Genomic DNA, 13270 nt, shown 5'->3' with positions numbered 1-13270 from the left:
TTTTATTTTTTATTTTTACACAGATACAAGTTAGCCCTTGATTGCAATCTCAACTGGTGGTAAGTGATGATGCAGTCTAAGATGATAGCGGGCTAACCTGGAAGGGGTATGGCAGTTTTTATTAAACCCATACCCCTTTGGTTTCCACACGGCATCGTACCGGAACGCTAAATCGCTTGGCGGCACGGCTTTGCCGGTAGGGTGGTAACTATCCACGGCCGAAGCCTCCCACCAGACCAGGTCTTTAACTATAACCATGTAAAAAATCACGTCGATCCGTTGCTCCATTGCGTAGTGATTGAAGGACAAACCAATAAACCAAAAAACAATCACACTTTCGAAATTAATCGGGGCTAGAAACTTGTCATTTTACATGTATGTTTTTCATGTATTAGATAAGAATTTTCCAAAAATTTAATCCAAGCGAAGTCGGGGTGGGTTAGCTAGTAAATAATGTCGATTTTGCTATTCTTAGAACCCCATCTATTCATTAGTGAGACCACTATAGCTAAGGGCTTGCTAATTTTCCTCGCATGAATGGACTTTTCTTCTTTGAAAACATTTTATGAAACTATAGCTTCTAATACTACTGCAATAAGAGTCATAATAGACTGACTACAGAACTTAGCAAATTAGGTCCTAACATCATGAGCTAATGAATACACATCGCTGACATTAGAAACATCATTTTGGACCTTATGATACAAGAATGATATGACAATTTATCATCAAAATTTCAAGGGAAAATGAAACGTAAATCGATGTACATAAGGTTGAAATTCGATTGGAATGGACCTTAATGGCGTGAGTGATGAAATTCGTTTAGTTGATAAGCCAGCGCACTTGTAATTGAAACTACATGGATGGTCGCTAGGGAAACCCTTAGGGTCAACGCACACTGACCCAGTGGAGTCAAGACGAGCTTTTTTACAGGACTGCCCAAGAACAGAATGAATGAAGAATGTGAGTTTCTTTATTCCACCACAACTTCTAAATGCCTGAACAGATTTGGATGTATAGGGTATTGTTAGAACCTCCCCGAGTCATCATGGGCTATAATTATTTTGAAAAAAATCAATATGATTGCCAATTGGCGCTATTTTCAAATGTGAAAAATTTCTGCAAAAAATCAAACTTAAAGTAAAAAAATAAAAATACCCGTGATAAGTAATATTTTTTTAATTTAATTTCAATTTAAACAACTTTATTGTTAACAAAAATACGGAGAGTAGGAATAAGTACAGGATACCTACTCTTAAAAAAACAAAGGGCGACCTTATCACTAAAGTGATCTCTTCCAGGCAACCCATACTTAACAACTAAAATATTAAGTACTAGGTACCCCTATTATAAATGTGAAAATGTGTTTGTTTGTTGGTTTGTAGGTTTGTCCTTCAATCACGTCGCAACGGAGCAACGGATCGACGTGTTTTTTTGCATGGGAATAGTTTTTTTTTTTTTTTTTTTTTATATAAAAATAAAATGTTAAAGTATTTTTCTAAATGACTGTGGCTGTTAGCTAACGCACACAGTCACTACACAGACAGAATGGACCAAGCTATAAAAAGTTAGCAAAGTCTATAAACACTGCGCTTTAGCTCCACTCCATTATGCGCATGTGCGTTGAGATTTATATATACTCTGTGAATATCTCTTATCTCGAAGGGATGTAGTCCGTATAATGTCGATTTTGTTTTTAGTACCAGAGTTAGGTGAATTATTCTGTATATTTAAGTAGGGTTCACTTAGATATTATTGTAAGTATTAATATTCGTAAAACTTTTATCTACGAGATACGAAGCGAGCACAATTCGAAAGCTGTGATGGTTTTCATGGGGTTGAACAGTAAGTTATTATCGTAAAGCGAAACTAAGCAGTCAGCACTACGAAGCATAGCAATGCAATGCATAGCAAAGCAATGCAACGCAAAATAAAGCATAGCAAAGCAATGCAATGCAAAGTAAAGCATAGCAATGCATAGCAATGCAAAGCAATGCAATGCAAAGTAAAGCATAGCAATGCAAAGCGAAGCATAGCAATGCAAAGCAATGCAATGCATAGCAAAGCAATGCAAAGCGAAGCATAGCAATGCAAAGCAATGCAATGCATAGCAAAGCAATGCAAAGCGAAGCATAGCAATGAAAAGCAAAGCAAATCAATGCAAAGCAAATCAATGCAAAGCAATGCAATGGTTTTGGCCATAGTCTACCATGCTGGCCATGTCTGGATTGGTAGACTTCATACACCTTTGAGAACATAATGGAGAACTCTTAGGCATACAGGTTTCCTCACGATGTTTTACTTCGCCGTTAAAGCGAATGATATTTAATTATTTAGGTACTTAAAACGCACATAACTCCGAAAAGTTAGAGGTGCCCGGGATCGAACCCCCGACCTCCGATTAGAAGGCCGTCCTCATTCTGATTAGAAGGCTTGTGATTACTAGGCTATCACAGTTTATAGATATACTAGCTGATGCCCGCGACTTCGTCCGCGTGTAATTAGGTTTATAAAAATCCCGTGGAAACTCTTTGATTGACCGGGATAAAAAAGTAGCCTTTGTCACTCTCCAGGTCTTTATCTATAGGTACCCATGCAAAAAATCACGTCAATCCGTTGCACCGTTGCGACGTGATTGAAGGACAAACCAATAAACCAACAAACAAACACACTTTCGCATTTATAATAAATAAGGGTACTGATAGATAGGATAGGATGGATAGATACTGATAATAATTCAGTTTATATTCACCTGTTGCCATGGAAACCTGTTGGTCCTCATTTATTTTTCAGATGTATCTCCGGGAGATTTAGGATTGGATTAACGAGATAAAAGGTAAATGCTCTTTAGTTTACCAACTGCGTTTGTCTAAAGAATATTGAGAAACGGAAACCATGACGACTTTGGCTCAATAGAGGCCATTTTTTTTTTAAAAAGAATATATATATTTTTTTTTTTTTTTTTTTTTTAAAAAGAATATTAGCCATGTTAAATGACTAATATTCCCCTTTTCTCTCCAACTAAGCGTCAGGCTTGTGCTAGGAGTAGGTACGACAATAATGCAACGGGCGGGGTTTGAACCGTCGACCTTTCGGTTTTAAGTCCACTACTTTACCCGTTGAGCTATTGCGGCTCTAATTGTACCTACTATAAAGCTACCTGCAATCTATTTTGGACTTGCCTGTACACAAGTTTAAAAAATCTATTAAAAGTATGCTCCTGAAAAAAGCATATTACACAATCAAAGATTATGTACCTACCATCTATCTTTTTCTGTAATATAAAAATGAATCACTAAATGTGCTGCTCATCGCAAATCTCGAGAACCGCTGAGCTGATTTCGCTAATTCTTTTTTTATAATATTCCTTGAAGTAGGTACCAGGATGGTTCTTACGGAGAGAAAAATTTAATAAATTTGAATCGACTGTTAGGCGGAACGAAGTTCGCCGGGGCAGCTAGTAATATGATAAAATTTTTGGATGGATTTGACCTGCAATTCGTCCCGTCAATGCGCGGGACTGCAATTATAACGCGCGGGTTAACGCGGAGGCTGTGCGGGTGTGCGGGGCGTCCCCACCCCGATTGCCATCTCGACCTGTCGTGTACCTACTATACAATATTTTGTTAAAATAGTTATTGTAAGACGTTATTATAATTTGGGTCGGTACCTATATTTATTTGCACATAAATAATTCTGTACCAAAAATAGTTGTACACAAACCGTAGGCAGACCACAGACTGCCCGATATAATTCCTCAAAGCGACAAAGGAATGATAAATGCTTTAAAAAGTTAACCCTTATCAGCTGCTGTCAACTCCATAATACGCGCGCTGTAATCGAATTAATTACGAGGAGTAAGGCTCCCCGTGGACTACGCGACTTCACGAAATTATATTTAGTTTGATTATTTTCATCACGTACGTGCTGGTTGAAATGCCAACTATTCTTATCTGTTTCCTACCAAAGTAATAAGAAAAGGACAGACCGTTCCTTAACCTTAGTTTATACTAAGAATCAAACCTTGTAACTTCAGTTGGTCGTTTGCGGAAAAGCTGCATCAACCTTTGCTATAAACTTAGTTGTTGGCATTTACAATTTATAATTTTGACAGTGTTAATTTTATTGTATTATTTTTGTAATTAATACCCGAGATTTATTTTAATTTATTTAATTTGATATAAAATTGACGAGTGAAAGAATTGTGACTAATATCATGACGTTGAAAGTAATTTTTATTCATACTTTAGAACCACGCGATTTCCTACGAGAGAATTTCAAGGGAATGGGTATTATTGCAATAGCCTCTCGATATGTTTACAACCAGCTGGTGCCCGTGATTTAATCCGCATGGATTAATGTTTTTAAAAATCCTGCGGGAACTTTATGATTTTCCAGGATAAAAAATAGCAAAATATGTTACCTTTTTCAAGTTTCTAACTATAACCATGCAAAAAATCTCGTCCATCCGTAGCTTCGTTGCGATGTGATTAAGCCAACAAACCTATAAACAAACACACTTTTGCACTTATAACAATTACTGCTAAAGAGCTGCGCCCGCGGTGAATAAGTTTGTACACGTAAAAATATTTGAACAGAATCTTCTAAGAGTTAGGTCATTTTTTGACAATATTAAAAAGAAAAGTATGCAGATACTCCAAATTTGGTTTAGAGAAAGACAATTTTTATCAGGATGTGAATCCTAAAGAGTTCTGTTATTGGTTTCTTTATTGATGATTTTGTAATTTTTAGTGACAAAATGAGAAAGCACTTGTAAGTTCATTGTAGTTCTTAATAGTTTTGGATTCAGACAAAAACAGTACGCGCGCTTTCCATTCGTAATCGAATTAATTGTGAGGAATAAAGCTCCCCACGGACGTCGCGACTTGACGCAATTATCTTTAATTTGATTACGTTCATTTTCCTCATTTTTATTAGATGAGAATCCATTTAGGATTCTATGGTTGGTTTGTTTTAGTGAATTGTATTGAGTAAATGAAAAAGTAACTTGGGAAAAAGGAAGTGTCATTCTAATTCTTAATAGGTTTGCATTTAGATAACAATTCGCTTTAAGATTTTTAAGAATACTTTCATAGATTTTTTTTTAAATCTTTTCCTCTGATTTTCAAGTTCGGAAAGGACACGGAATCATTCATCGATTGTACCTTTGTTTGTCTATCATCCCAACGTCTATCATATTTTCGAACTCCCATTGCCACTTCAGTTTTACAGGGAGGTAAGCATCATCATCATCATCATCATATCAACCCATCGCCGGCTCACTACAGAGTACGGGGCTCCTCTCAGAGTGGGAAGGGTTTGGCCATAGTCTACCACGCTGGCCATGTGCGGATTGGTAGACTTCACACACCTGTGAGAACATTATGGATAACTCTAAGGCATGCAGGTTTCCTCACGATGTTTTCCTTCACCGTTAAAGCGAGTGATATTTAATTACTTAAAACGCACATAACTCCGAAAAGTTAGAGGTGCGTGCCCGGGATCGAACCCCCGACCTCCGATTAGAAGGCGGACGTCCTAACCACTAGGCTATCACAGCTTGTAAGCATATAAGGGAATTATTATTTTCAAGTTATATCAGATCAGTCTCGTTTGTTGTGAATAAAGAGAATTATTAATTACACAATCACTATAACAGATGCAGCCCGCATCACAGTATTAATTAATATATAATTAGCCTGTACAATATAATGGTATGGTATGAGTGCCACAACTTAACAGGTTGGTAATATCGCAGGGCGATGTCGTAGACCGACTGGCTCAGGCTGTTTGCAGGGTTTTTACATTGGAGTTATAAATAAACAAATTATTTAAGTCCTAAGTTCCTAACCTAAGTCCTTAGTTTATTTAAGTACGGGTTGATACCCGTGGGAGATTTGCTACGAGGCTAATTATTATTTTTTGAACATTTATTTACATTGCGTCAGTCGGTGATATTATCTAAAACCTCGTATAACATAAGTCATAATATTATATCAAAACCTATCGTCATACCTGCGAGTATTGGTACATAGGTACATTATAGCGATGTTGCCTTTAGCGGGTTGATCCCCCATTGTTATGAAAGGGTAATTAATGAAATTGGTATTTAAGGTATGTTATACCCAAATTGATATTGCGTAGGCGTTTGTGTCAAGTATTAATATCCGAATTTTGAGGGTTATGCGGCCTTCCCAAGCCTTCCCAACGGTACCTACATCTAAATATATATAAAATTAAAGGGTGACTGACTGACTGACTGATCTATCACCGCACAGCTCAAATCACTGGACAGATCGGGCTGAAATTTGGCATGCAGATAGCTATTATGATGTAGACATCCGCTAAGAAAGAATTTTTGTAAATTCAACCTCTAAGGGAGTAAAACAGGGGTTTGAAATTTCTGTAGCCCACGCGGATGCAGTCGCGGGAATAAGCTAGTGATGTAATAAATCAAATGGGTCTGCCTTGTAACAACTTGAATACAAGAATTCCAGGTGAGACATTTATTTCTTGAACTTGAACACAATAGGTATAGTACGCGACAGTTTGAGATGGCGATCGGGGGACAACCCTCCACCTCCCATGGCCCCACCAACCTCTCGGTTATATGGGCCGAATTGCGGGAGGGCTCCCGTTCGGTACTTGCTTTTGGCGATCGGGGGACAGAATGCCCCACACACCCGTACAGCCCCCGCGCTAACCCGGTGCGAGCGAGCGTGTATGACGTGCGGGTGTGCGGGGCATCCCCCGCCTCGTACTCCGATTGCCATTTCGACCGGTCGCGGACTATAAACAGGTAGGTAAAGGTCTGTTTATCTTAAGAAAAATAATTAAGCCCGTGACCTGCATGGATTTAGTTTTTTTAGTCCCATGGGAACTCTTTATTTTCCGGGATAAAAAGTAGCCTATGTCCTTCTCCGAGATATTAGCTAACTCTGTACCAAATTTCACCAAAATCGGTAGAACGGTTGAACCGTAAAAAGCTAGCAGACAGACAGACAGACACACACTTTCGCATTTATAACATTAGTATGGATATCATATACATGTTTATTACTAGGTAGATAAGCAATGAAAATTGTGTGAAAATCTCTTTTTCTCCGTAATTTCGTGGAATAAGCCAATAAGCGTACCCGGGGGTCAATTACCCGTCGAGTCGGGAATGAAGTGTTAATTTCGGCTGAGCTTCGAGACTGATACCCTCGTCACGTCAGTCTCGCGTTACACAGGATTTGTTTTGACAACACATGATATTATACTCTACGAAACTCATTATCAACCGATAGACGTCCTCTGCTAGACATAGGTCTCTTGTAGGGATTTCTACACAGACTTCTACTTGTAGGGACTTCTACACAGACTTCTACACCGATTTCTAACGTCACCCGGACGTGGGCTCACGCCACGGCCTCGGGGGCGTACGGACTAACCAACAAAACCGACAACTCCACCCATCCCAACGTCATCCTAAGCCGTGGTCTGAGCCTCACAGGAGGCGCCCTTAGGAGGACGTTGCCCCCCGACCTCTCGAATTATTTCTTCGAGCCCTAGGGCTCACCTCCAGGCGGAGCTTCGCGCTCGCCAACCCCTCCGGTGACGCTATAGCGGCCAGTAGGGCCTACGCAGCATAGTCAATCCGAAACAACACACACAAAAAAACTTCTACACACCACGGTCAAACGCCGCTGCCATCCAGTGGATCCCTGTGACTCGTTTGATGTCTGTCTACCTAGGGGGGGGGTCTTCTAACGCTGCAATTTTAAGTGCAAAGTCGCTTTTCTATAGCACCTTGGGACACATTAGGTAGATGAAAAACGAAAATTATTGCGTGAAATTTCTTTTTTCTCCGTAATTTCGTGGAATAAGCCAATAAGCGTACCCGGGGGTCAATTACCCGTCGAGTCGGGAATTAAGTGTTAATTTCGGCTGAGCTTCGAGACTGATACCCTCGTCACGTCAGTCTCGCGTTACAATGGATTTGTTTTGACAACACATGATATTATAATCTACGAAACTCATTATCAACCGATAGACGTCCTCTGCTAGACATAGGTCTCTTGTAGGGACTTCTACACGCCACGATCTTGCACCGCTACCATCCAGTGGCTCCCTTCGACTCGTGTTATATCGTCTGCCTACTTAGCGAGGGTCTTCCAAGGCTGCAATTTCCGATGCAAGGTCGCCTTTCTAGCACCTTCCACACACCACAGTCTTGCGCCGCCAGAATTCAGCGGCTGTCTGTAACTCGTTTGATATCATCTGTCCACTTAGTAGGGGTCTTACCCTGCGCTTTCCAGTGCGAGGTCACCGCATTCTAGCACCTGAGGACATAATAGGTAGACGAGTAATGAAAATCGTGAGAAAATCTCTTTTTTCCGCAATTTCGTGGAAAAAGCCAATAAGCGTACCCGGGGGTCAATTACCCGTCGAGTCGGGAATTAAGTGTTAATTTCGGCTGAGCTTCGAGACTGATACCCTCGTCACGTCAGTCTCGCGTTACACGGGATTTGTTTTGATAACATACGATATTATAATCAACGAAATGATTTAATCGTCATCATTATCAACCGACTAGCTTACACTGAGGCCACTCGATGCGTTATCGGTGCGTTGCCCCCTTCTTCTTCTTCGCTCTGGGCTGGTTTCCGCACTTAAACGTCTCCGTCTGTTGTGCGTGCGTTGCCCCCTTGCCGCAATTTCAATAAAATATGATATTAATTTAAAGTTTACAGTGTGGCTGATTCCGTTGTACACAATCTCTAAACTAAACTAAAATGACACGTCTAAACCAATTGCTATCCCTTTCATAATGGTGCTTGCGGAAAAGGATGGCACTAGATTTAGACCTGTTAATTTAGTTTAGTTTAGACATCGTGTACAAGAGAATCGGCCCCAGTATAGCCTTTAAAGTGAGACCATTTTCATTCATCTTAAATTAGTCGTTTCGTTTTTAAGATCGCTCGTAGCAAATTATTCTAGGTGATTCCATAGTTTTGCTCGCGAGTGTATATAATCAGAAGATTCACACAAACATTAGATACATATTATCTATTCTTAGGTACATATATTCAACGCTTCTCAAAATGAAAATATGAGTGGGAATCCATTGGACGGCAAAAGAATGCCGTGAAACGTATTAAACGCTCGTTCCAGTCGGATGAGCGAGATGATTGCTCTCAGACTAAAGTGCCTCTCCTCTCAAGGGTTCCTTAAAAATATAATCTGAGCTTCGTTCTCTCCACGTCGTATTTTCATTTGTGAGGGTCGTGATCACTTAAGACAATAAAAAAAAAGATTCCGACGAATTGAGAAACTACTCCTTTTTTGAAGTCAGTTAAAAACGGATTAAAATGAGCAGTTTTTTTAATTGCGTGGTAGGGTTGCGCTTGACGACAATCATTGCTTTGGAAAAGCATTGATGAGTGATGGTGAGGAAGAAGATGAAGATTGAAGAGAGAAGATGCCTATACACTGTGACGGGGTAGGCCGCCACAGGTAGTGAGGAGAGTGAAGAAAAGACCAGGGTCGTGAATCAATTGCCTTTAATCAACTCCTCCACCGCACTACACCGCAGAATTGAGCTAGTAAACGAGTGACTGGCCTGACGCGCGTAGCTAGGGTCCTTCCGGCACGCTCAGGTCCAGGCACGGAGGTCCTCAGGGTAGGTCCTCAGGGTAGGAGGGTCACGGCAGCAGGCACGCACACCACACTAGAAGCAGGAATCCGGAAGCTCCGACGGAGACGCCCCCGCGGACTCAGGTTCCGGGGAACTCCAATAGTGAACTTCAGTCCGTAGAATTCCTATCCGTGAACCTGGAACCCCAGAGCGTTGGCGTCAGGATAGCCCAACGATCTCGTGCGCAATAGCTCTGCAGCCTAGCTACTCCAGCACTACAGCGCACTGAGAACAGCTTATAGTGATAGGAAAGTTGGAACTCACCCTTTACGGGTTCCGATAGGAGCACAACAAAAAAGAACTTTAAGTAGGTAACTTCGAAAAGATCGCCCGCAGCACGCTATGAGTACACGCACCGCTGGCCGCAGGTCCGCGCGTCGAATGATCCAGAACCCGTCGCACGCGCCCTCCGTAGTTTTGCGGCGCGGCAGAGCAACTTCGCTAAGACCAGTTTTTGATTTAGGGATCAGCGAACGCGCGCGTATCGATTTTATGTATGCAGTAAACCGTCGCCCGGCGTTAGATGCTTGCGGGTTCCGCTAGCTCATATTAATTCTTAGTTTTGTATGAGACAACGTTACAACACTCTTGCTTTGACGGTATTTAGGTTATACGTGGAAGGAAACAGGGACGGCGGAAGGGCATTCCACATCATATAACATCATAGTGCTTCGTATCAGAAACATAGTCTGCAGGTACGAGTATATATAAAATTGGATGTCCTGACTGACTGACTGACTTATATATCAACGCACAACCTAAGCCACTGGTCCTGGAGACATGAAATTTGGAGGATGTCCACTAAGAAAGGTGTTTTTGATATCCCACCCCTAAGTGGGTTCAATGGCAGTTTGAAATGTATGTAGTCCACGCGAACGAAGTTCTCCCACTGTTGGGGATAATACGCAGAGAAACTTTCAGCGTTTATAAAATAACGAAGGTCTGGCACCCGCTGACTCTTATGATTATTCAGATATCTATAAGTCGCGTCTGACATTTTGACTGGCTTTAATTTTGACCCCTGTGTATCCCTATCCCATTAACAAAACAGTAACGATTTAATTACCGTTTAACGGACGGACGGGCAGACGTAATTGAATACAAAGTGGGCAATATTAATGACGGACCTGGTCAAAGAAACCTTGCTAATGAGGTTTGCTTTTCATTAACTGTAATGAATATATTTGCGGGTCCTATTTGTGTTTAGGTATATCATCATGTTTGGGTCCTGTACGCTTAGTACAAGATTTTTCGTCTCACCAAACGTTGCTAGAATTCGAGAGTCGAAACACAATACCATCAAAGTAAAATGGACCTAAAGAACTAAAGTCAAAAGTTCAATGCCACTGATTTTAATTTCGTATCGTTTCCGCTTGGAGCGCTGGCTGTAGATGTGTAGTCAAACTTGAGCTTTAAAACAAGGCAGTTAAGATCCGGTTTACTCCAGTTCGACACTCGAATACTATAAACGTTAGTGAGACATAAAATCTCTTACTAAGCGTACTGCTCACAGCCGTGGTTAGAGAAGGGTTGTGTGTATTTAAACCCCATCCCCTTCGGATATTCCACTTGTCGTCAGCCAATAGACGTCCACAGTCAGACATAGGTTTCTTTTAGGGACTTAGGCACGCTACGGTGTTGCGCTGCCTGCATCCAGCTGCTTCCTGTGACCTAGTGGGGCGTCTCCCATCGTGGAGTCACATTCTACAAATACAAATACAAATTTCTTTATTGCGAATCTGGGTAAACAGTGGAGATGTTACAAAACAAAAAGGTACAGCCAAATTCTGCCTATTAGCATGCAATATGATATTCCTAACAAACGTGTAGGTACATAGTTTTGATAAAATTTGCCAAATTTAATACTTAGTCACAAAAGAATAAAAAAACAAGATAGTACTTAATACAAAATATGTCAAAAGGTAACCAAATACACACTAAAGGAAAAAATGTCATCTTAGATATTCGTCAATACTATAAAAAATGTTTTTAATTAAATATTCGAATAACTTCTTTTTAAGGCTTTCTATTTTATTTATATTTACAAGTTCTCTTATTTCCAAAGGTAGTTTGTTAACAATTTAGCACCTTGGGACCTCCAATGTCTATCGTTCTTGGAAATACTGCACCAACTGTCATTAATAGTAATAGTACTTATTAGTCCAAATGAAGATCAAAGTTTACAACAGTGCGTGTTGTCAGCGATGACATACGGATTCGAGATGATATGGTCGCTAACTTTTCTGGTGGGAGGCTTCGGCCGTGGCTAGTTACCACCCTGCTGGCAAAGCTGTGCTGCCAAGCGATTTAGCGTTCCGGTACGATGCCGTGTAGAAACCAAAGGGATATGGGTTTAATAAAAACTGCCATACGCCTTCCAGGTTAGCCCGCTATCATCACTTACCATCAGGTGAGATTGCAGTCAAGGGATAACTTGTATCTGAATAAAAATAAATAAATAAAAACTATGGGCCTCATAAGAAAGCTTAGAGTCACTCAGCGGGCGATCAGATAAAAAATGAAGATATTCGTAAAATAAACTATAGTAAATGACTTAGCTAACCAGGATTCGAAGCAAAAATAGTAACGGCCACCCACGGCACATAGTTTGAAGAACCGATAGTTATGTTATACTAGCTGATGCCTGCGACTTCATTCGCGTGGATATAGGTTTTTTAAATCCCGTGGGACATGACATGATTTTCCAGGAAAAATTAACCTAGGAGGTATGTAAATCTCCATTCAAAATTTCAGCAAAATCCGTTTTGCAGTTTTTGCGTGAAAGAGTAACACAAATTTGCTTATTTATTTATTTATTTTTATTATTCATGTACCAAAAATTGTAGTTACAAAGTAATAATAAATTAAGTTACATCGGAAATGCTTATCTCTAAACAGAGATTTCTTCCAGCTTTCCATTCAAGGTTGTGAGTAAGGCGTATCAAGACGTGGAATAGGTCTACGGTACTAGAATCTAATAAACTACATAAATATCTTATAATAAATACCCAAATCAACTTATATACAATAATAATACTTATCATAAATAATTATATACATAATATATGAAAAATATAAATACATAATATAATATATAAAATACTCTATATTAATGATAGGTAATACTGCTTAGTAACTATCTACTAAGTAAAATCTTCAATTTCAGTGCTCTTTTTAAACTCATTTGTTGATATAAACCCCTTTCTTGTTTCAGGTAAGTCGGCGTGGAACACGCGCCTTAAAACCCATATTGACAAAACTCGCTGGAGGTGCCACCAGTCCACCACGTCCCAGTGAGTACCAGGTGTCTAAGTTTTTAACCAAAAATCGCTTAAATGTAACACAGAAATGTTTAATTAATACCAATAATTATCACTGATTCACGAAACAATAATCCCAGAAGTCTGCGATCACGGAGCATATAATATTCTACTCTCTGTTTATACACTGTAGTCTGTGTTCTACAGCCAGGCACAAAATATTGGATTGAAATCCACAATCCTCGAGTCCTCTCCGCAGATCACCAGTACCTACTATATTTTTTATAAAGGTAGGTATTTTTTCTTGGCATAATGTCAAACTAGCTGATGC

General features: G+C 40.0%; 1 protein-coding gene across 2 annotated transcripts in view; it reads left to right on the top strand.

The window, feature by feature from the left end:
* Window positions 1–13270, top strand: part of LOC117989419 (dopamine D2-like receptor) — a 244895-nt gene that overhangs the window by 180726 nt on the left and 50899 nt on the right. The window lies entirely within an intron of this gene.

The sequence above is a fragment of the Maniola hyperantus genome, chromosome 16 (genome assembly GCF_902806685.2).
Source record: "Maniola hyperantus chromosome 16, iAphHyp1.2, whole genome shotgun sequence".
NCBI classification, from domain to species: Eukaryota; Metazoa; Arthropoda; class Insecta; order Lepidoptera; family Nymphalidae; genus Maniola; species Maniola hyperantus.
Note: the sequence above shows the minus strand (reverse complement) of the source record. Positions and strands in the feature narration are given on the sequence as shown.